Below are 26,291 nucleotides of genomic sequence, written 5' to 3' on the forward strand. Positions count from 1 at the left end.
TTTGGGCCTGTTTGAAATAAAGTAATTTTGCTTCAGGGACTAACAATACAGCAATCAAAACTCCCATGTAAGATAAAATGATGATGATAGAGTAGAATTACCAGTTACTCTTATATATGATAGGTTAGTTATTAGCAGGATCTCTGAAGCTTCTGTGATATTTCATTGATCCTATATTATTACTGTCTATCATACTCATTACCATCGCTATCATATTAAAAAGATATTGAAGTGCTGCCTTACAGGAATTATTTATTGGAAATGGTGAGCGGTTCCATGTCTTTAATAAATATATCAAAATGCTGTATATCCTACCACCACTATCCATGTAAGCAAATAATGTGAGATATGCTGCCTAAAGTAGTCTGTAAAATTTGGAACCTGACCAAGAAATCATCGCAGAGTGATGGCAGGACGGGGCGGGGGAGGGAGGGAGGAGTATATTTTAAAGAAAGATACAATTACCCTATTTTTCCTGCTCAACACACCTTTAAGGGGAAAGATTTACTAAGCCTAGACTACTGAAAGTAAGGAGCTCAAGCCTAACATTATGCTAAGTATTGAGGCACCTGCTATGTGCCCAGTTCCCATTGCCATCAAAGTGCTCAGCATTTTGAGAATCAGGCAGGGAGTATGGCATTAGGATCCTATTTCAGGCCCGTCTTTAGCCTAGGTTTATATGCTCTCTTGATATTTATGGTTAGTAACACAGATAAGATGAACTAATGATTACAAGCTCTAAAGAGTTTACTCAGAATGTGGCGTGTCCAGTAGCATTGTTATAATTATCTTGTATATTTGCACACCCTGGCATATTCTGTCTTTGATGGTGTTTAGTATGTATTATGCAGTAAATTAGATGACAAATGGACATTTTATTATACTTGTCAATTGGTAAACTATAATCTTGAAAATCAGCCAATAATTTCATGTCATTGTATTCTTTTTGTTGAGTTATAAACCCTTTTAATTACAAACTCTTTTATTTGTTCATTAATACTTTGAAAGAGACTGAACAGTTTGATTACTTGTTCTTCTAACTTATTCACATCTGCTCATAAATTGAAGTTAAAATGTGTATTTATTTTAGGATGCCTTTAATATACTAGTCAGTTACCATTCACACACAAAGACCCACTGAAAGACTTTTCAGGATGGGACTCCTAATGAGTAGTATGTAGAATTTGCTTACAAAAGATTGAAATGCAAATCCCAGTTAATATATACACCTATGCTCTTGGTCTACAGCTATGATTGCAAGAAGCAAGTTTAGAATTGTTTTTTTCATGAAACTAATTTGATTTAATTTACCTTGTATCTAGAACATATTCCTATTTTTTTTCTTGGCATGTAGCTTGCAGTCACCATTTTATTAAAACAATAAAAGCTGTTTCCAGATGCGTTTTATACAATGTTCATTTAAAGACTTTTAAACTTTTACTGTACTCTCCTTGATTTCCAAACACAATTTTATTTCACACTACATTAATTTCTATTACACACTTTTGTACTGTATCATTAATACACTTTCATTATTTCAATAAAGGAAACTAAATGTAGTGTTAGCTGTTTGGCTCTGTGCTTCAATAATCTCACGAGACAGCTGTAGGACAATCAAATAAATGACTGCAACACACCATTGTTTTAATTATACTCATTGATTCAATGGTGTTTAAATCCTTGTGATTTTTTTCTCTTGAGTGATAATGCATTTGTGTCTGTAAATTGATTAATGGATTGCGATCTTTATCATGCAACAGCGGAATCTACAGCTGGTTAAGTAATGTGTTTCATGTACGAATTAGCTAAATTATACATGCCAAACACATCACGTTCCCCATTTAACAGAAAAAAACTAGCTTGCTGGGAAATCCTTTTATCATTAGCTGTTCTCAAGTGTGGTACAGCTGTTAGCGTCCAAACAAGCCACTTCAAACAAGTAACACCACAAATGCAGCTGAGAATTATATATAGCCATTGTGCTCCAGTATATGTCATTCCCCTTACAATACTGTATGGCATTTATACATTAGTCCAATTAGCACAGAAGTTAATTTTCACTTTTTCTTAACTGGCTGTGTAATCCTCACTTTGATTTAGAATAATGGAACAGTTTGGTTTACAATGCATTTTAAAAGAGAGGTGTACTTGCTTAGAACCAGTTTGTGACCTCCTTACTTGCCTTGGACTCACTGTTCATTTCAATAGACTGCTTATGTGTGCAACTGTTCCCAAATGTGAGTGAGAGAGTCACAATGTGGCCCCGAGTAGGATTATTATTTTCTTGTCCCTAAAACATCTACATCAAATCTGAGGCACAACCCACAGTAAGGGGTGGTGCAAAGTTTCACTGACCTCAAGGATGCGCTGAGTCTGAACTCCCCAACATTCATGGGGAATACACCAACTTCTGCTCCTCACTGGTGTCAATCTTGATCCATCAGCATGTATGGGAGACGCACTATAGCTCTTGTTGGGTGCCATATGCCTCTGGGGGGAATAGGGGCAGAGTAGTCCCTTCACTCCCTTGGCCATGGACAATTCTATCTGCCCATTATGCAGGCCATGCAAGGAGAGAGATATCTTTGTGACTGACCTCTATGGCCCCCAGTGAAGACCCATGTAATAATCAAGCACATCTGGTCCTAAATTATAAAAGCTTAATTTCCCGTGCCAAAAGCTGAACCTTCCTCTACTGTTGTTAATACTTTTGGGATGTGTGTGTTGCATTGATAAAATGAGGAGGGGAAATGATTACTGTGTTTGTTTTATTATATATATGTGTGTGTATATATATATATACACACACATATATATATACACACACACACACACACACACACACACACACACCAGTGATGATAATGTTGTTAAAGTGAGGGGGGAGGATAATGATTACCCACCCTTACTTTACCAATGCTACTGTACTGTGACTGTGATGTGCATGGGTCCAAATATTTGTGTTCATAAAATTTCCTCTATTTAACCCAGACTTCTCAGCAATATTCTTTCACATTTTATATTCAGCTTCTGATACTCCCACCAATGTTTATCAAGGAAAAAAAATTCTCAGAATCTTACTTTAATTTTCCATTTGGACTGCTGGAGTTGTTTACTTGCCTGGCCCTGGAATTAAGCCCTGACCAAGTTAGTACATGGAACACATGAACTTGTGAAACTGATTGACTGATTTAAATGTTAATTTAGTAGTAAAAAGAAAAGGAGTACTTGTGGCACCTTAGAGACTAACAAATTTATTAGTTAGTCTCTAAGGTGCCACAAGTACTCCTTTTCTTTTTGCGAATACAGACTAACACGGCTGCTACTCTGAAACCTGTCAATTTAGTAGTAGCTACATACCATGTGTGGAGGAATCAAAAAGGAAAAATTCATCGAAAGGGAATGTTTGATTGTGCTATTTGAGTATAAATCTGCACTAATAGCAGCGTAGGAGCACTTGGAGAGTTTCTCTAAGAGCTGCCATAAAAGGTCACCTTGGCATTTCCACCTGGTATAGAGCTGGGGTCAGCATATACCAGGCATGGCTCTAACCAGAGTGCACTCTAGCTGACCCCCCACCAGCAAAATGTATAGATGTTTTAAAGCTGTTTTAACTTACCCTGAGGGTCACATCAGTCCCTGCCTCCCCTCGGGAGTGGGGATTCTGCACCTAGGAGAGCTCAACACCACATAAACATCGGAGTCAGTGAGATATCTTGGCATCAAAAGGGGCAGAGCTGATTTGGGCTACCATTCACCTTTTGCCCCCAGCAAATGGTAAATTCACCAAAAAGTGCATTTTGGGTCACCAAAACTATGTATTCATTTGGCTGAATTTGGCAAATAGTTTCAGCCAAAAAAAATACTTTTAAAAAAAATCAGAAATATCAATGTTGTTTTGAAATTTTGAAAAGAACTGTTTTGACCCTTTTTGTTTGAACTGATATGTTACATCAGTCATTTTGAATCAGTCCTCAAAATATTTCATTTGATCAGAATGACTTTTTCAGCATTTTTGTTTCAGTGAAGAACCTCCCTCCCCAAGAAAACATTTTTAGCTGGGGAAACACTATTTTTGCCAGTTCAGCCACAGACCCACAAAATCAGTTACTCACTCTGAGTAAGAGAGACCAAGTGGGCAAGAACAGTTAACCTGGTGCACTTACTGCTGTGAAAAACACAAGGAAAACAAGATAAAACTATGGGGCAGAGGGGACTGAAAGACTTTCTTATAGTTCCTTTTAGAAAGTGGAAATGGGAAAGTAGACACAGTCTCGCTGCAGCAGAACAGTGGAGGAGAAGGTAATCAGCAGAGTGCTCATATCCTAGACATCATATAAAATAGCTTAAGGAAGAGTTCAGATATAGTTGGTCTTTGAAAATAGTTCATTTGGGTGCAGTTCATTATGAGGAACGCAAGTTGTTCTAGATCAGCAGTACCACAGAATACAAGAAGTGAAGCAGTGATTACCAATGTGTCAGGTGACACAGGGGAAAAAACAAAACAAAACTATCATTAGTGAGGAAACAAGCTAAAGTTAGCTCCATGACAAGCTATGCACTTACCAAATTACCATACCCATGCCCCTCCATGGTGTATAATGCTGGTCAAACACAAATCCAAATTTTTGTTTTTGTTGTTTACAAATGGAGTTTCACTGAAAAAAAAATGTTATTTTGGAAGTGTATGTTTTCAGTGTTCATTGCAAACAAATGTCAAAACAAACATTCTTGTGGAAAGCTGTGTTGTAGCCTAAGGGTATTTTCCAATGAGTATTTTCCTAGTTGTCCATTTTGTAACTGAAGGAAAATGCTCACTTCTCTCAATTTTTAATTTATTTCTCTTAGAAAAGTGGGGGAAGAGTTAAGAAAAGTTAAATAGAGGAATAACTTCATTTGTTAAAAGAGTTACTTTTTGTTTTTTAAAAGGAAATCTTCCAATGTTTAATAATGGTAAGTACTGAATAGCTCTTTAAAAGACAAAGTAGTATTTTCACTCTTAAAAGTCACACTTTCTCTCACTTCTTAACACTCTCTTTCTTCTTAACTGAGAGAAATTAACTCTGACATTTTCCAGTTAGAAAAGTCAGAAAGTAGGAGCACAGAAAAAAACTGACAAAAGTTGGAAAAAAGAAGGGAAAAGTAATCTCCTGCCCCCAACCTTTCTTTTTATGTAAATAATGTTTTTTCCCCACCACAGGAAAACTTCAAATGGGGATTTTCCTTGAAAATTTGAGTGTGAAAAATTCCCAGTTTCTGCCAGCTCCAGTTAGTATAGCTTTGTTATACTTGCATATGGATTTACTTACTGTGCTGTGCTTGAAATCAATCATGAAGTTAATACCTGTTGCAAAATGTAGACCTGAACAGCCAACTAGTTTTCTAAAATCTCATCCACAAATCAATAAATGCTGCCCCACTGAAAGAGCAAATGATCTCAGCCTCCTCCTACTTTCCCCACCCCTCTCAGTCATGATGACAGACTGGCCTTTTAATAAGCCATGATTAGGCTGTTGGAGATTTCATGAGATTTCCTAGCAGCCAACTAGCACAGTATATAGGGCTGGTATTTGGCTAGAATGCCAAACAAAATTATAATTAATAGGTATCACATACATAGTAGGTAGCTTTCACATGTCCCTGTAATAAATGAAAGGTCTAATTACTGTCAGGCTAATTCTTGTTCATACAGTTTTACATTCCAGTTTGTTAAATGTACTGTGCACTATTTTTGCTAGTTTTAGGGTTTAAGTTCTCAAAGCGCACTCACTTCCTTTGCAAATTAAAGCAAAATGTAGCCATTTCAACTTGAACTTTAATAGTCACAAAATAATTTAGATATTGAATAATCAAAAATACTTATACAAAGCATACTGAATTCATCACTGAAGATCAGATGAATACAAGCCTTGCTACATTTAATCCATGCAGCAAAACTCAACTTTTTGCACAGCCTTTCCCTCAATAACAGAGCAAGGGAAAGCACAAGTTAACAGTTGTCAATAGTTAAAATATGGGAATGATGCTTAGGAAAGCTTATGTCCTGTTTTTATGAGAAGTTGTTGCAAATCTTGTTTTAAGGGTTAACTAGATATTAGGGTGATGGGCACACGATTGAGACGTTTTGTCATAATTTACCTTCGAGTGCCTCAGTTTTTGTTCAGCTATTACTCATTTGTTTAGAAGATGGTGATCGAAGGACTTGCTTCAAACCTGCACCTAGCTCCAACAATAACCTGAATTTTAGGAAAAGAAGCAGCATTTAATTTTCTGAAACCAATTCAAGGCAGATCATAATCTGTGTGATCTTCTTCCTAGATTCTTAGTATATCCCTTACAAGTTTTCACCATCTAATCCTGTCTGGGCCAGATTCTGATACCCTGCCCAAACTGAGCAGTACTGTAACTCCAGCAGTCAGTGCATTGGACATTTTAAGTCATAATATAAATACTCAAAATGAGTAGGGGATAACAGAGTCTGTCCCTCTGTGACTTGAATCCTTCTAAAATATTCTCTCAGGCCCACTCCTTGGATGTTTTATAACCTGCAAATGTAAATGAGGGGATATCATGTAGTGATTCTTGGCTGGCTACTGAACACTCTCTTCCTTTTCTAATCCTCTTGCTCAATATCCACTTGGATTTCCAACCCTCAAGTTGCATAGAAATCAGTCTTTAGCTCACTTAAGTTATTCAAACTTTTTAAGTACAGAATGAAAACAGCTCAAATTTGAGTCATTTTATGCCAGCATAACCACATAACATACAGCAATATAAAAATATTAGACTGCTGCTATATGTGACAGTTTCACTAAACCAAGGAATAGCTTCTCTGCAATGTCATCTGCAGACATTAAAAAGTGCATGTTTAGAACCAAGTTTCCAAAGCCTTCACCGTTAACTTGGTTAAATGAGATTATTTTCCATAAAGTAAGAGAGAATATATATATTCAAAGTCCAGTGTGAAAGTAAACCTAAAAGATGAAATTCCACGTTTGAAATATGAGTTTGAAGGTTTGAGAGAGTTGGCCAAATACACTCTTGATGGAATTGGTCTCAACTCTGCTGACTTAAGAGGAGCTGTGCTTTCTTATACCAAAAGTGAGCATTTCCCAGTAATTTTATAACCTTTTAAATGTCTGCAATCCTTTTTTAGGATATATCTCCAGCTGTAAAACCATTGTTGCCACACTACCTGATTGGTCTTTTAATAGCTAACTTTTCCTGCACTATGTTTTTGAAGGAGAAGAATCAGATTTATTCATATAATTCTAGATCTAATCATAAAGTATATTATAGATGCATCCCTCACAATCATATATTCAGCTGTTTGAGTACTTTACTGCTGAGTTTTGGCAATAATCCTCAATGCCATGGGTGGTCTACTGTATTTTTGTTGCCTCTTGAAACTGTGTTTAATTTGTGTGGTTTTAATGTAGCAATGTATTCAGAAAACTTGTTTTGCCCCTAAAAGCTCACTATAAACTCAGAAACATGTATTGTATTTGTACATCAACACAGCGTGAAAAAGGATCTCAAAAAGTTATGAGCCAAGGTTTATTCCCTCACTGTAGGTTTTATACAGAATTCCATAGTGCAATTACTAGAGTGTTCCAATATGGCTTAAAACTGAAAACTTTTGAGGGCTTCTGAACATTTATTTTTTAATGGTTGAACAGTAGATCAATGCAAAGTTAGTTGTAGTAGGTTTTTTGTTTTTTGTTTTTGACTAAAGGCTGTAACATAAACCAGGCAGGAATACAGGCTGCTCAGAACCCACTAAAGGTTTTTTTCTTTCTTTTCTTTTATTCCCCCTTGAACTATCTGTGGTATTCTGTTTGGGGTTGCTTGTTTATTTTTTATTCATCTATAAATGCTTGACAAAAAAAATCTTCACCAGAAAGATAGGGTCTCTGTAACCTAAATAGCACATTGCAAAGTACTGAGACAATGTGGGGCTTTCATTATACTCCTCTATAAAGAGAGATGCACTAGATCTAAATTCATGATAAGCTGGATCCATTCTACTTAGAAACAAATATAAAAAGGGAGAGAAAAATAAGCTTTTTCTTCCATTACATCTCACATTTCAGTGAATATTGAATGCCTAGAACACACACTATTAGGGTGCTTATTGACTATACTGTGGGAGCAAACAAGAGCAGGGTTCTACTTTAACACTGATATAAGCCTAGATGTCAATGACACAGATCCTCCAGCAGCTTTGAATCATGTTGATGTCATGAAGCTACTATGAAGCTGATTTAATGATCCACACAAGAAGCCCCCAATGTAGTAAGCTTCTTGTGTTCTTAGAGCTACTGTAGTCAGCACAGGAAGTATGGCCAGAGGAAAATGGGTATTACTAGGCATTCTTGTGCCCTAGTAATCCCTAGCTGCTTGCTGTAATAGCCTCTTGGAGAAACCAGGAATCACACAACTACTTCCCAGCCCTCCAAATTTGCATTAAGACTCCTTGGACAGACCCACTGAGACCTGACCTAACAGATCTACATCAATCTAAAACCAGTATAAATGAGATCAGAATCTTGCCCCAGATGTTTAAATATTATCTATGGCACCTATTCCTTTGCTCCAAGGAACGTTGCTCACACTTTCTCTTACGTTTCATTCATTGTACTGAAGTCTGAGTTTGCAAGTTTGAGGTTCTTTTCTATCAACATATCTGTAGAAGGTTGCCTTCAAATTCAAAATGTAACTTGTATTTTTCCATTCAAAAAGCCAAACACCAGATAAATGGAAGCTACTTATACTCTTTCAGCGACCCTTTCAAATTCAATAAATTGGCAGGAGGGAGCAACATCTGTTTCTGATGTTATTTTTTAAAAACCTCAAGAAATGGGCATCCAGTATCCCTGTCATGTCGTATTGTTAATTAAAAGGAGTTCACAGGGTAAAACCAGGTTAATATGACATCCTCAATATGCTCCCCCCTATTTTTTTTCCAATTTCTCCATTGAATGGGATGTCTTTGTTTTGAGTGATTCTTTCAGAGATTTTAATGTTCCTACACCTTTTTGGAACAGTGAATTCACTGCAATAATGAAATAGTCTAAACAAAGTTGGATCATAAGGAACAGTAGATTTAATTTAGATTTTAATTTAGATAAAATACTGATTATTTTCTCAGGCACTGGGCTTCATGAGCCTCATGCTGGGAACAAAAATGTGTGAACAATGACAGATTTCAGAGTAGCAGCCGTGTTGGTCTGTATCTGCAAAAAGAAAAGGAGTACTTGTGGCACCTTAGAGACTAATAAATTTATTTGAGCATAAGCTTTCGTGAGCTACAGCTCACTTCATCGGGTGCATTCAGTGGAAAATACAGTGGGGAGATTTATATACATAGAGAACATGAAACAATGGGTGTTACCATACACACTGTAATGAGAGTGATCAGGTAAGGTGAGCTATTACCAGCAGGAGAGCGGGGGAGGGGGAAAACCTTTTGTAGTGATAATCAAGGTGGGCCATTTCCAGCAGTTGACAAGAACATCTGAGGAGCAGTGCGGGGTGGAGGGGGGAATAAACATGGGGAAATAGTTTTACTTTGTGTAATGACCCATCCACTCCTAGTCTCTATTCAAGCCGAAATTGATTGTATCCATTTTGCAAATTAATTCCAATTCAGCAATCTCTCGTTGGAGTCTGTTTTTGAAGTTTTTTTGTTGAAGAATTGACACTTTTAGGTCTGTAACCGAGTAACCAAAGAGATTAAAGTGTTCTCTGACTGGTTTTTGAACGTTATAATTCTTGACGTCTGATTGGTGTCCATTTATTCTTTTACATAGAGACTATCCAGTTTGACCAATGTACATTGCAGAGGGACATTGCTGGCACATGATGGCATATCTCACATTGGTAGATGTGCAGGTGAATGAGCCTCTGATAGTGTGGCTGATGTGATTAGGCCCTATGATGGTGTCCCCTGAATAGATATGTGGACACAGTTGGCAACGGGCTTTATTGCAAGGATAGGTTCCTGGGTTAGTGGTTCTGTTGTGTGGTGTGTGGTTGCTGGTGAGTATTTGCTTCAGGTTGGGGGGCTGTCTGTAGGCAAGGACTGGCCTGTCTCCCAAGATCTGTGAGAGAGTGATGGGTCGTCCTTCAGGACAGGTTGTAGATCCTTGATGATGCGTTGGACAGGTTTTAGTTGGGGGCTGAAGGTGATGGCTAGGGGCGTTCTGTTATTTTCTTTGTTGGGTCTGTCCTGTAGTAGGTGACTTCTGGGTACTCTTCTGGCTCTGTCAATCTGTTTCTTCACTTCAGCAGGTGGGTATTGTAGTTGTAAGAATGCTTGATAGAGATCTTGTAGGTGTTTGTCTCTGTCTGAGGGGTTGGAGCAAATGCGGTTGTATCGTAGAGCTTGGCTGTAGACGATGGATCGTGTGGTGTGGTCTGGATGAAAGCTGGAGGCATGTAGGTCGGAATAGTGGTCAGTAGGTTTCTGGTATAGGGTGGTGTTTACGTGAGCATCGCTTATTAGCACTGTAGCGTCCAGGAAGTGGATCTCTTGTGTGGACTGGTCCAGGCTGAGGTTGATGGTGGGATGGAAGTTGTTGAAATCATGGTGGAATTCCTCAAGGGCTTCTTTTCCATGGGTCCAGATGAAGATGTCATCAATGTAGCGCAAGTAGAGTAGGGGCATTAGGGGACGAGAGCTGAGGAAGCGTTGTTCTAAGTCAGTCATAAAAATGTTGGCATACTGTGCGGCCATGCCAGTACCCATAGCAGTGCCGCTGATTTGAAGGTATACATTGTCCCCAAATGTGAAATAGTTATGGGTGAGGACAAACTCACAAAGTTCAGCCACCAGGTTTGCCATGACATTATCGGGGATACCGTTCCTGACGGCTTGTAGTCCATCTTTGTGTGGAAAGTTTGTGTAGAGGGCTTCTACATCCATAGTGTCCAGGATGGTGTTTTCAGGAAGATCATCAACGGATTGTAGCTTCCTCAGGAAGTCAGTGGTGTCTCGAAGATAGCTGGTAGCATAGGGCCTGAGGAGGGAGTCTACATAGCCAGACAATCCTGCTGTCAGGGTGCCAATGCCTGAGATGATGGGGCGTCCAGGATTTCCAGGTTTATGGATCTTGGGTAGCAGATAGAATACCCCAGGTTGGGGCTCCAGGGGTGTGTCTGTGCAGATTTGTTCTTGTGCTTTTTCAGGGAGTTTCTTGAGAAAATGGTGTAGTTTCTTTTGGTAACCCTTAGTGGGATCAGAGGGTAATGGCTTGTAGAAAGTGGTGTTGGAGAGCTGCCGAGCAGCCTCTTGTTCATATTCCAACCTATTCATGATGATGACAGCACCTCCTTTGTCAGCCTTTTTGATTATGATGTCAAAGTTGTTTCTGAGGCTGTGGATGGCATTGTGTTCTGCACGGCTGAGCTTATGGGGAGGTTCGAAACAAACAAACTCCATAGAAGTTCAGTGAGCTTTTACAGGGCTTCTCAGTGTTATTATTCTGTATTTGATGGCACTATTGTTAAGAAGTATACCTACCCTCCTGACAGGGAAATGTGCAAAGGACTGAACAGAAATCTCTCTGCTTTGTCACGCATAAGAAGTGCCTTCCAGTGAGAAGGACCACACTTTATTATATAGAACTATTGTGGAATGTGAAGGACCCACGTAATCTTCACAATAATAAAAATATTTTGCACTTATATAAGAGTTAATGAGAATACTGGCCACCAGCTCTGGGGACCTATCTAAATTACAGTAGTCATGCCTGGAATCTGTCAGAACCTGCTCTCTATAACCGACTTGTCCTGTTTCCAGCCCTGCCCCCAAAGTCTGCATGTCCCTTTATGGTTTCTTCTATAGTGCCACACTGTCCTTTAGAACCTATTTATATCGCTGTAACCCTAATAAATGGTGTAAAGGGGGTGGAGTAGGGGTTAGGATCTCACCCAAACAGTAATTGGAGACAACGCTATACTAGCAGTAGTTGCTGTAGTGAACATATATTGCAGAAGCAAGCAGATGTGAGAATTAGGATAACAGCTCTACTGTGCATACTGTACAAACAGTGAAGAAGACAGTCCCTACCCCAAGGATCTTACCATTTATTAATTCTTCTATTGAACAAATCCATGGAGTTGTGCCTGATTACACCAAGGATGAATTTGGTCTTTATAAGCCAGAAGGGAAAGGTACTCCTATCTTTGAAACTATTATGCTTTACTCACCCACCTTGTCTCTCTAAAATTCCACAACTGATACGGCTACAACAAGACTGCATATTTGCTAGATGGGAAACAAAGCTGAAATCCACATGGTAGCTGTGCATGGTAAATATTTCATTAAAGATGCTTGAAAAATATGTAACATACTTCAGTGTTCTAGAAAAGAGTGCTCTTCTCAGATAAAGCCACCACATACAGTATGTATTTGTGTTTATAAGGAGTGGTTGTATACAAGATAGTGCTATGCTAGCTACATTACACCAACCATAGTTGAATGCATAATGCCACTGCATGACAGGCATGTAACTAGTGGTTTATTATATACTATATTGTTTGTGTGGAATCCATTACAATAAGATCATTTCAAAAGGAAAAACATATCATAGCCAATGTGTAATGATTATGGGTCAGATTCTGATAGCTGTCCTCTTATTGTGGACTACCTTAATTCTCACATGGTCCCATTTACTTCCAGTGGGAATACAAGTGGAGTAACACAGTATACAACATGACTAACAGAATCAAAATTTGTCACCGCGATTTGAGGTAGTGTACAGAAGTAGTATGCTGTAGTATTTTAATTATAAGATGCCCACAAATATAAGCAAAAATATTTACTGTCTTGGCCAGCATGATACACAGATGCTAGCTGTAAGTATTTTTAGGCAAAATTCTGTTTCAGTTTATACTCATTAACCTCAACTGCTGTTTTGACACAAACGTTTAATTTATTGTTGTTGAGTTTTAGTAAACGAATTGGAGAAATTTAGCAAAACTATGACTTATTTTATAAATGTGGCAAGGCATTTCATTTTACAATCACTTAAGTTATGCTGGACTCCACCATGTATCTATACAATCTGATGCACATTTAGAAAAAAAAAAAGGTGGTTTTAAATTAGGATTACATTTTCTCTAAATAGAAGAACAATTTAAAAAACCCACTGTATTAGTGACATTGCCCTGTGAAATTTAAATAGGCGTCAGTAGGTTTCAACTAATAAGAGAATCGCTAGTTACATCACTAACAAAGATTCTTAAAAACAGTCTGGTACAATTTTAGAGTTTGGTACAACAAACCCATATTCACACAAATAGTTCTTACTCAAGCAAGTAGTCCCATTGAGACCCATTGGACTAGATGCAGGAGTAAGGACTAAATGGTTATGCACATAAATAAGTCTTGCAGGATAAAGTGTTTAATTTTCATGTTACATCTGCTATAACAATGTCTATCTACCCATCTATTCATCTCTGATTTTCCTAAAGTGCCTATTTCTGTGGTATCTAAATGTCTCATAATTAAAGACTGCACTCAAGTTCCAAAGCTGATTTCACTAGGGATACTGCAATCTCTTCAAAGTAAAATGAAGCAAGACTCAGGATGAAAAAAGAAAGAATGATGTTTCTTAGGACTAAATCAATTCCTTTCAGAAAAGGACAAAACCAGAGAGAGCTATGTAAGGGTTTTACGCTGTAAACACGATTTAAGTTACAGCTGATTCAGCACCCAGTCCCTGCCTTCAGAGTAAGGCTGACCAATAAGAGCACATTGTTCCTGTTATCTGTGTCCTATGTTGGCTCTCAATCCAGTTCCACTGCCGATTCAATGTCCTGGTCCTTTTATATTTAAAGCCCTCAATTAATATTACTGAGTTATCTCAGACCACTACTCTCTCCACACTCCTCTCTGCATTTCACAGACACACTTCAGCAAATAGCTCCCCAGATCTGCAATGTCAGGATCAGGGAATTTCCAGGGGAGAGCCCTCACCTTCAAGTCTTCTTCCAGTAAGGAATATGCAGAATGGCTCTTCCCCTCTCTCTTCTAAGAGATTACCAACTAGATTTATCTTGGTTTAGGTGACGACTTTTAGGATGGTGAAAGAAAGTAATGATGCACTGCAAATAAAACTGAATAAGCCTTTGATTGTATATATAACACAGAAGGCACATCTACATAGCCTGTGTGTGCGAGCCTCCCTCCTTAGGCTTCAGACTGTGAGCTCCATCCTGAGCCACAACTTCAAAACACTGTCCATGCAGCTGCTTCTAGAGTGCTAGCACAAGCCCCACTAACCCAAGGCTTTTGACTCAGGCTAGGAGGCTTGCTGCCACAGACTGTATAGACACACACCTAGATAGTACAGCAATGGGCTCCCAACAGCAAACTCAATGAACAAAGCCATCCTGCCACCCCAAAGTGCACAATTATTTGGAGGTGACTGGTATGTCACTCATGTGCAAAGTGATCCTTAGCAAACTGTGAAATACTGTGGGGAAAGTGATATGGAAGCACTGCAAATGCAGGTGCTTTATAAATGTCATATCAGTACTTCAAAGTTACTGTTACAGTTTCCTTCACATGGTAGCTAGATACCCCTACCAGTAGGTCTGTGTTTCCAGGTGTATGCATGTGCTCATCTTTAGTTATCTTGTCTCCTTTCCTGCCAATCTCTTCTTTTTTCTTAATCTTTCCTCACCCTCCAATATTCACTTTTTAATGCTTTCCTCAGTATATGCCTTTATCTTAAACCCATGTACAAACAAATCCACTAATAACCACAATTGTTTCTTGAGTAGTTTTATTTTACAGACACAAAAACTACGTATAAGTCATGATATGTATGGCTTATTCCTTACATGAGACTGTGTATCACACAATTCTCATGTTATGAATGACACTTTTTCCAGATGAAGGGTGAACAAATGAAGAAGGGATAATATTTTAAACATTTTCCAGAACCATTTAAATAGAACTATTTAATATGACTATTGAAAATATTTAATATGTGACCCTCAAAAAGGAACCAATCATTGGCCCAACTTATCTTCCATTGATTACAAAAAAAAATAAAAATAAAAATAAGAGTAGTTAGGCTAAGGCTCAGCATCGTTGAAAGTCCTACCCTGAATGAAGATACACATCGGTGCGCCAAATGTCTATATTAAATATTAAGTTTGAATACATTTAAAAAAGCAGTCACATTGAACGTCTTGCTATATGGTCCTGAGCAAGCACACGTCAGAGTGATAACCATTGTAGTAGGCTACACCTCTCTATTGAGCCCTTGAAGAGAGCAGACATTATTCCTGTCTCAAAGTCCAGGGTAGGACCCTCTGGGTGTGCTGTTCCAAGCATTTGCACTCTTTCAGGGGGAGTTAAAGTAGCCCAAAAAAATCAGTACACTTCTGTAGCTACAAAAGACAGTCATAGTCATCCAAGAAGCCAAAAATGTGGGGGTGGGAGGGAGGATAACAGACCTTCTCCTTTCTGAAAGTGCCTGAGGAGCCAAGAGTCTCAAGCCATTTCCCTGATCAGCAACCCATACTTCTCCAGAGCTTTGAGTTGCAATCCTACTCCTTCAAAGGGCTGACCTGCAGTGAGACGAGATCCTCCATTTTAAGGACCTATCAATCTCCAAGTTTGACAAGTCTCACAGATGCACTGGGTTGAGGCTGATTGTGGCCAAAGGAGCACTTCAACTCCTGCCTGACTGGGGTGGGGATCTGCCCCACCACAGACATTGTATAAAAACCAGAATAGAATACTTAGCTATGCTACATTTTACACACTTCTTTTTTGGTAAGTATAATCTGTGTGTTGGGCTGTGTGTGGAACCATGAGCACTGAGGATATGGGCTGCCAATAACGCGACCAAACACTTATTGTGTGCTTGTTTTCAGGGAAACTCTTGCAGGGCTTGAACTGAGCCCAATTAATATCGATGACATGTCACAAGTAAAACAAACATTCACAATAATAATAATAAGTTTCCAAAAACATCTTAGATAAGCTTATTATAATGGTTAATGAAATTAGCCACTCATCAAAACTGTAATTGAAATCTTCAGAACTACATCTATAGTAATTTTCAGTCATCCCTCTTTATTGTAAAGTAGTGAAAGTGTGGGCCTAAACTTCTGAAATGACAAATGGTTCCAAAATGTATGACCCACTCTCCCATTTCCACTGTCAATAGTTGGCACTTCAAACCAGTCAGTATTCAGGTTTCCTCTCTGTTCTTCATGCAAAAGGGAGAACATTTAATTTTGCATAATGTGAATCCTTTTTCAAATGCTGATATTAAAAGTAAATGCCTCAATTTGTGCAATTTTTTCTCTCTCTCTCTCTCTCTCTCTCTCATGTGGGAAAAATGTCAAAAGGGGGGGGGGGTATTTTTCACTTTGGACCTTGAAGAAGATAAAATGGCTAACTTCCCTGAATCATTATATTTAATTACAAACAAAGCAATCACCCTTCTCCACAAAGCACAGTCAAAGCCAGATCTGGACAATGCACCTTCACCATAGATAGAAGAGGAAATAAATTAGTCAGTCATCTGTAAAAATGAAGAATGACAGCCTTACCAACACTTACGTGAATGATGGGTTTCATTTAATCAAATGAATTTGCAGTACATAAATGTTCATAGCAGAAGTCATGGTATTTTAGTAGTTACAGCAAAGCAGAGATGTTTTGATAGCTCCCATTTGGTACAGGGAAAATATCTTCTTACTTCTAACATGAAAGAATGAGAGAAGGAAATACTATGTCTATAAATAAATGTGCTATAATATCTGTCTGGATGCCTCTAAAAAGCTTTATCTTTCATCCATCCAATTATATGGATATATTACTTTTAAAAATATGCTTTGTAATGTGTTTTTAACACTTGACAATTTTGACTTCAATATCTCTGTACCTCAGTTTCCATCTGTGATATGAGGATAATAATATCATCTTGCCTCACAGGGGTGTTGCAAAGCTAAATTAATTCATGTTTGTGAGCCACTCAAATACTAGGGTGAAGAGCGTTCTAGAAAAAACCTATGATGAAATTAATAATCCTGTATTCAGAATAAGGTAGGAATGATGTGCTGCAAACAAGGCCTGGGGGCATGCACTGGATAATGATGATGAAGATGAAAAGAAATATTGAATTACTACCCATTCAGTGAACACCACTTATCCAGGGTCCTGTGGAAAAAATAGTATGGGCTCATTCAGTATGTCCTCATGCATCATATGCATACTCACAAGGTTGCACAGGTGCCCTTAATTCTGGCATTTCCTAAACTTAAAATGCTTGATTTAATGTTCCTTTGAGTTCATTTTCACCCCCAGTGTAATATGATTATAATTTAGAGATGGGCCTACACTAAAAAATTGTTCAAATTCCACCAGATTTCAGGCCCAGTGGAGCGAAAAATATAGGAAGCCGCATATATGTTTTACAGCACATCTTTTCATGTGCTGTAATATATATACTGCTAACTGTATTTTTCACTTCATGTATCTGATGAAGTAGGTTTTAGCCCACGAAAGCTTATCCCCAAATAAATGTGTTAGTCCCTAAGGTGCCACAATGACTCCTCATTGTTTTTCCTTAACTCAATGAGTCTCTCTCAAAACCACCACCTGTTTTTGTCTTTCTCCAATATTATTATGGGGTTAGTGTATACATCTCTGATTACTAATACATTTATCTGTTGTAGTTTAACTCACCTTTTGTTGTTTTCTGAACTGAAGAATGTATAAGTGATTTTGCAGGTATACTTTGTCACTGGTTGCTGAAGAAATTCCAGATGGCACAGTTGATCATGAGTGTAAAATACTATGCACTTGGTACAGTAATTCTTCTAATAATTTAATAAAACTCAAGATTCTTAAACAGCATTGTATTATTATTTTCTTTGGAACTATTAACATTGCTTTTAAAATATACTTTTTCAGCCACAGGCAGGAAATACTGAGATAGGATTTTTTTTTAAATTGTTCTACTTTTTGGGGGGCAGGGCTGGTGCATGAGGTACAGGATTGTCCATTGTGAGGTCAGTCTTGTGAAGCTCTGAGAACTTTAAATTTCTGCTGAAGTCAGAGGGACTTGAGGAAACTCACGGGGGTGTTCAGTACTTTGTAAGATCAAGTTCATATCTCAATTCTCTGTTGGGATAGAGTTGGACCTGTGATGCAAAGTTCAGCTGTAGGTAGCTTCTCTGGATCTGAACTCCTATAACTGGGGTGTTTGATTTTGGGACTTCAGACCATGGTCATTACAGAGAATGAGTGAACCATGGCATTTAGATTAGATAAGAACTTCCACAGAAATTGGAGGTGACAGAATGTGTTTCAGAACAGATATTCCAGTTTGAGGCCATTTCTAATTTTAGGTCATTTATGAAATGAATGTAAAACAAATGCCAACTCTACCAGAAGAGCAAGGTAGAGATGTACAAAGTAGCAGACCTGCCAAAAAAATCACACTCAGATAACATCAGAATAATGAATTTGGCATGTGCTACAAACATGAAAATATTCAATAAAGGGCAACAGCTTGTAACGTATCCAGAATCAAGCCATTATGTAGATCAAAGGTATGTGAGCTGTCCAGCTGGAGAAACGGTATAACCAGCAACATAGGGATTATTCTCAACTGTAGATGGAGTTATATTATTAGGGACACTTTTGAAAATGGGACTGGGTTGCGATGCAGAACAAAATCAAGTTTTGAAATCTCAAAATTTTTCATGAAATGGAATTCTTCTTTTCCAGCCAGCCCTCCCTCTAAGTACTATTCATCATCTTAGAATTCTTTCCCATTCCTATAAGAATTGATAAGCAAATATAATGAAGGAAAAGGGAAGGGATACAGAAGGCTGATTATGATTTTTCAAATCTTCATCCTTGGTCTCAGGATAATGGCCCATGTAGCATAAGCGTTCAAAATAAAAGAGATGACCCTAAGGAAGACAATCGGAAAGGTAAGCAGTTCTATTCACAAAAAAAACCCCAAAACCTTTAACCATTCTCAGCCTAAAAATGTGATCATATTGTTAATATTTAAGATTACAACACAAAACCATTTTAGGTTGTAACCAGAAATAATTTTTTGCTGGAAGTTTTAAATGGAATATATTTTCAAAGTGAGGCATGGGAAGCAAGCTCACTGAATACCCTTGAAAATGAACTAATTTACTAAAAGTAAACTAGTGTAATTCTCCAATATGCATCACATCTCTATTAAGGTTTCCCTTTCTTTTGTAAGTGCCTTGCCTTTGAGTTTCTATGAAGCAATGTTTGCTCATAAAGGATAGGTGTTTACCTTATCCTACTTCTGAAGAGAGGTAGAAAAAAATGCCTTTAAGATGTCTCTGAAGTTCCCTATGATGTCTAGCCTGGGGTTTTGCAATCTGTTCTCCTGTTTAATATTTCAGTAAATATCACTATGTTTCACCAAAAGCAAGACAAATTCCAGCCTCCACCGCAATTGATGGCTGCCTGAGGGTGCATTCAAAGCATCAGGTGTGAGAGAGTGCTAAATCATGAGCCTATGGAATTATCAACATCTAACTTTTGAACAGACGGAAAATGATGAAATAAGATGACATAGTCTCTTTCTTTTCTTTAAAATTCACTCTCTTAATGGAACTGTAGGCTATATAGTACTTCATGATCACAATGCACATCTACAATTGTGTAATCTTCACAATTACTCTCCCTGTTAATAGTATTGTTGACAAATGCATTTTTACATAAAACAGGACACACACACACACACACACACACTTTTATTTGTCTCTGAAATAATACAGTGGTAGGTATAGTCAGAAATGTAGTCTCCAGTTCATACTATCACTTGTAATAATTCCCTGGATTTCAGTGGAGCTATGCTGATACCCTCTGAGGATCTGCAAGACTGACTTCAGCTATATTCAGTCCCTTCCAGAAGGGATCCCAGTCCTATTTGAAGAGCGATGCTTAATTCTGATTAGTGATATAAGCCCTCCAATGGTCCTATTTAGATAATATTTCCTTCAAAAATATTTGTAAATGAAAATGTAATTTGATTTCAACACTCACATTTTCCATGAATATTTTAACCAATAAAATGTGATTGCACAAATGTTCACAGAAAGTGAACACTGAATGGATCTGAGAATGGCCAAAATAGGCCAGGTTATCTGGATATGAGCTTCTCCAAACTGAAAGGATGCTCAGATACAAGGTTTCATTCAGACCATTACAGAGACAATGGGCAGCCGCAGAATTCAGATTAGTTTTGGGTTTGTGTCAGAATTTCTTCAAACCATATGGGTTTGGGATTAGGGTTTTACTTCAGATGTATCTTCCGCTGCATTAAAATAGTCCTTGTAGCAAATTGTGTTCTTAGCTAAAAGTCACATCACACACTTACACAAGAAATTACTATGTTTCATGCACAGATGCTTGTTCACAGGCATAATGGGAGCATTCAAAATTATTCAGGTGCAACATAGATGCCAATTTTTGAAAACTTGGCCCCAGCTTTAAGCATGTTAATAACAGCAAGGGATATTAATTGACTTTTCAACTGCAAGGAAGATAATTTGACCACTGGAAGCATGCAGCAACTGTATGTAACCTCTAAATAATTTTCATTTATTAGGCAGGATAAGCACCATTCAATATTTTTTTTGCTGCCAAAATAACCCTCCTTATCTTTTCAATGGATTATCTGTAGAGCATTATACAATGTAATCTGTTCAGGTACTCCTCCATCACCTGAGTTTCTGACCATCTTTCAAAGTCCTGAAGAATGCACAGGGAACTAACAGCACAAAAAACTCAAATGTATTATAGAGGATAAATTTTAGGAGTAGAGAAAATGGCAGAGAAAGAGGTGAAACTCAAATTAAAGGGAAAATGTAATTGGATTAAGAATGAAGCCAATCATCAGAACAACTTAACTGTATCTAAACACTGATTGTTTTAGCTCAGACAGAAATCTGATACTTCTTCCAATCATGCTTTGTGCATTTTACACATATATATACACAGAAGTTTAGCATTTCGGACATATTAACAGCTTTATACTTTTATATATAAACAGTTTCAGGATTATGGCCTTAGCTATTTGCTGGAGGATTAGCTGGTGTTCATGGTTCAGAGTCCTCCCTCATCGATCTGCCAATAGCCTTAGTCCTTCATGTGGCTCTTTCTCATCCATGATGTGTAAACTATGTTTCAGCACTATTCTGTATCCTAAAGTAAATGCATCCTTCTCCTTGCAAAGTTCCCTTCTGTTGCTTCCTGGACCACTAGGCAACTACTTTCTATTAGCTTCTATCCAAACTGCTTAATGTTGTTTCCTGAATTATCAAGTTCTCTGCCATCATTCAATGGCTGTTGGGACATGTATTTCTTCTCACTGCTGCCAAGTTTCTACAGAACCTAGGATCAACATCTTACATCTAAAGTGTGCTGTGGTTGAACCTTCTGGGGCTAGCACATAGCTTTAAGCCAGTTTTTAATGGGTCTGGTTAGCTTCTCATGAAAGTGAGCCATATCAACTTTCCATTGTGCACACTAGGCTTTATGCACTGGAAGAGGGAAGGGTAAGCGTGAGTGTTCAGAATAGTCATTTAGCTGTGCTGCTGGGGATTGGAGTGAACAGGAGATAGGTGAATCATTGCATTTTCCTGAGCCGGGTTCAGCTGGCCCAATTTTCACATTATTGCCAATGTATGTAGTCATCCTGGGATAACTAAATTATGTGACTCAAAGTACCTTACAATTGAACGGGGAGTATCTAATTGCTGAAAAGCAAATGATCTTACCCATTTGAGTATGCCTGACAAGAATAAAAAAAAATTACTGGCCTGCAGTGGTACTCCCTGTGATCTTATCAGATTCTATCAGCTAAGCACATTTGGATTTGGTGAGTAGTCAGTACTGGAGTTTTCCAAGGCAAAAGGAAGCCCCTGAAATCCACTGGTGTCTTTTTTTGGGTACCAGTTTGCAGCCTCTGTTTCATATCTCAAAGAAATCTCATCCTATATTTGCATTTAGCCTTTGAGAATTTTATCCTGAGTTCATCACAATAGTATTGACCACCTTTATTTCTGGATGCACTTCTCTGCCTGTCTTTTTACTTACATTGTTGTTGCTAATACTTTCCCTTGTATTACTTTAGGCTTTCCTGTATTGTGTCAATGAATTCTTTATCCATAAAAGAGATTATAAAGCCTGTATGATTGTTTCCTGGAACAATACAAAAGAAAATGCCAAATTACGATATTTGTCCAAAACCAGTCTGGAATCTGTTAAAGATTACACAGATGTATTTACCATTTAGAATTTCACACTTGATACAGATCAAAGTAAGTATTATGTGATATACTTAGACTTCTGTAAGGTATTTGACGTGGTACTGCATGACATTTTGATTAGAAAACTAGAACAGTACAACACTAACATGGTACACATGAAATGGATGAAATACTGCCTCACTGATATAACAATAAATGGGAATCATCAACTGGGTGTGTTTCTAGTGGGGTCAAGGAGGAATCAGTCATCTACCCCATGTTATTAAATATTTGTATCAATGACCTGGAAGGAAAAAGAAAAGCATTACTGATAAACTGGGGGAGTGTGACAGGGTGTATAACCTCCTCAGTGGAGATGAAGGGGTTAAGGAGTTGCTGTGGGCAAGGCTGGCCCAGCACCTCCAGCCCTGTCAATCATGTCAAGGGTGGAATAAAGGTTTAACAACAAAAAGTTCCATCAATTACTGGGCAAGTCTGGCAGAGAGAGTGACTGGTGGCTCTACAGCTTCTGGAAGCCTTCAAGGAAACTTCCCTCAGGAAGACCATTACCAGCCTCCCCACCCATGCTTACAAGGAGACAGTGACCCTGGTATACTGGCCGAGTAAGATAGGTCCAGCAAGCCCCAAGGCGAGCCAGTTAGGTGGTTGGTGCTGCTACCCTCTATCTGTTTTGGAGTTATAAAATCTGAGAATAGACAAAAGGGACTACGGGAATAGGAGCCAAGAGCCCCATCCCCAACAACACAGACTACCTAACCCAATTTGTGTCATAGGGACTCCTATTTAGGGCACCCCCCTCTGCCTAAGAACTTGTCAATACCTGTCCTGTAGGAGACAACTTTTAGCATAAGAATGTCCATCCAGGGTCAGAACAATAGTCCATCTAGCCCAGTATTCGGGCTTCTGACAATGACCAATGCCACATCAGAGGGAATGAACAGAACAAGGCAATTACCATCAAGTGATTCATCCCCTGTCCAACATGCCCAGCTTCTGGCAGTTAGTGACTTAGGATACCCAGAGTATAGGGTATAGAACCATCTTGGCTAATAGTCATTGATTGACCTATTCTCCATGAACTTATCAAATTATTTTTGGAATCCAGTTATACTTTTGGCCTTCACAACACCCCTTGACAATGAGTTCCAGAGGTTGACTGTGTATTGTGTAAAATAGTACTTCCCTTTGTTTGTTTTAAACCTGCTGTCTACTAATCTCAGTGGGTGACCTCTGGTTCTTGTGTTATGGGAAGGGGTAAATAACACTTCCCTATTCACTTGATCCACACCATTCATGATTTTATAGACCTCTATCATATCCCCCACGTCATCTCTTTTCCAAGCCAGTCCTTTCAATGTCTCCTCATATGACAGCTCTTCCATATCCCTAGTGATTATTGTTGTCCTTCGCTGTACCTTTTCAAATTCTAATATATATTTTTGGAGATGTGGCAACCAGAGATGCATGCAGTATTCACTGTGTATGCATACCATGGATTTATATATGGAATTATGATATTTTCTGTCTTATCTCTTTTCTAATGGTTCCTAGAGAGAAGAGAGATTTATACCTGTATTTGGCACTGATGTGACTGCTGCTGGAATACTATGTTCTTCTGGTGTCAAATATTCAAGCAGGACATTGATAAATTAAATTAGAGAGAGTTCAGAGAAGACCTAAACAAACCATTAGAAAACATGCCTTATAGTGAGCTCACTCAATTTAACTTAATAGAGGGAAAATTAAGGGGTGACTTGACCAGTCTATAAATACCTACTGTGATGAAGCGTGACTGTTCTTAATGTTTCCTCTGAATACTGTAGGGGTGCCTCAGTTTCTCCTATGCATTTCTTAAGTCTCTAGGTGGTGGGATAAGGGAGTGTAATTGTTGCAGAGCAAAGGGCCAGGGTACATAAATGACCAACACTCTGTCTCCTGGCAACTGATGGCCTGGGCCCTTCCCCCCTGCAAGGTGAGAGCTAAAGAGTTGGAGAACAAAGGAATCAGGTGACTTCCTGGCCCAGGAAAGGGAAAAAGCCCAGAGGAGGAGGGGCTAGAGGGGGAATCAGTTTGGGGCTGGCTGGGGACATGGAGTGAAGTTCAGACGTGGTTGTCTGGCTCACTGCCCCCCAGAATGGACCCAGCTGAAGGGTCCTGTTCTCTGCACCTACAAGCTCTGTTTTAGATCATGCTCCTGTCATCTAATAAACCTTTGTTTTACTGGCTGGCTGAGAGTCACGTCTGACTGTGAAGTTGGGGTGCAGGACCCTCTGGCTTCCCCAGGACCCCGCCTGGGCGGACTCTCTGTGGGAAGCACACGGAGGGAAGAGGATGCTGAAGGCTCCGAGGTCAGACCCAGGAAGGTGGAAACTGTGTGAGCTGTGTGTCCTAAAAACAGTCCGCTCACAGAAAGGAGACTTCCCCAGAGTCCTGACTGGCTTTGTGGGGAGCAGTTCCAGAGCATTGCCCAGGGACTCCGTGACACCTACATGGGGAACAAATATTTAATAATGGATTCTTCAGTCTATCAGAAAAAGGTACCAGATTCAGATACATTGGCTGTAAATTGAAGCTAGATAAATTCAGACTGGAAATAAGGAATACATTTTTAATGAGTATAATTAACCATTGGAAGAATTCACCACGTGTCACAGAGGATTCTTCAACACTGATTTGCTAAATCAAAGTTTTGTTTTGTTTTAAGAAATATATGCTAGGAATTATTTTGGTGAAGTTCTATAGCTCTGTGTTATAGAAGAAGAGATCTGATTAGATGCTCTCAGTGGTCCTCCTGGCCTTGGAATCAGCGTAAAATTCTCTTCAAGGGGTTTAACAAAATGTAATAGTACAATGTATGACTCTGATTTTCTTGTTACCCAGTCTTGGATAACTGTTGACTCCACCAAGCTTCTCACTTGAAAGATTTACCTCAAGGCACCCCTCACTCTGCTCCCTTGTCATAAGGATCCATCCCCAGCAGCTAAAGTCCCCTAACAGGTCTGGTAGGTGTTCTGAGAAGGCTGCTATAGAAAATTCCATTCACCACAGCCCCACTCCAGACTAAATAAATGAATTTACAATTATTAAGGAGTAAAAACTGTGAATGAACTCTGGTACTGATCGTCTGGAAGCTCCCAGTGCCTATTCAAGCCCTGAAAAATCTTATTTCATCTCCCTAGGGATTCTGTTGTTCTTTCAATCTGCTCTCACTGCCACCCCCTCTTGACAGCCCAGACTTGATGGACCCATCTCTGGAGTGACCTTTCTTGACAACATCAACAAGCCTGGACCAAGCTATCTTCAGCTAGCAAGTCTCCACACTCCTTCTAGCAGTGGTAGTCTTCCCACTGCTATACTTTCAAACATTCTGTGATGGCTTCTAGAAACCCATTGGACACTCACAGAGTCCTTAGACAGTGGTTTGTAACCTCACTTTCACCCACATATCTTACTTTCCACATACCTAAAATATATGCAAACATATATCCTAATATTCTCCACAGACACAATGGTGATTCTATCAAACATTCCTAGGTTATGTTAAGTAGTACTTGTTCATACCCATAGTCCCACTGACTTCAATGGGATTAACTCATGTGATTAAATACTCCTTAATATGAGTAAGAGTTGCAGAATTAAGCAAAGACCTAGCAGCATGAACAAGAATATTTGTCCATTTTGATAGCTGTCTACCCGTTCAAGTAGTGCCATTTCTATGCCATCTCATGAATAACTGTGAGGTTTATAGGAGACTGTTAGAGGTAAACTGTTTCTCTTTTCTTCTAGATCAGTGGTTCCAAAACTCATTCTGCCGCTTGTGCAGGGAAAGCCCTTGGCGGGCCGGGCCAGTTTGTTTACCTGCCGCGTCCGCAGGTTTGGCCGATCACAGCTCCCAGTGGCCGCGGTTTGCTGCTCCAGGCCAATGGGAGCTGCTGGAAGTGGCGGCCAGTACGTCCCTCATCCCGCGCCGCTTAGAGCAGCTCCCACTG

The sequence above is a fragment of the Natator depressus genome, chromosome 4 (assembly GCF_965152275.1).
Source record: "Natator depressus isolate rNatDep1 chromosome 4, rNatDep2.hap1, whole genome shotgun sequence".
NCBI classification, from domain to species: Eukaryota; Metazoa; Chordata; order Testudines; family Cheloniidae; genus Natator; species Natator depressus.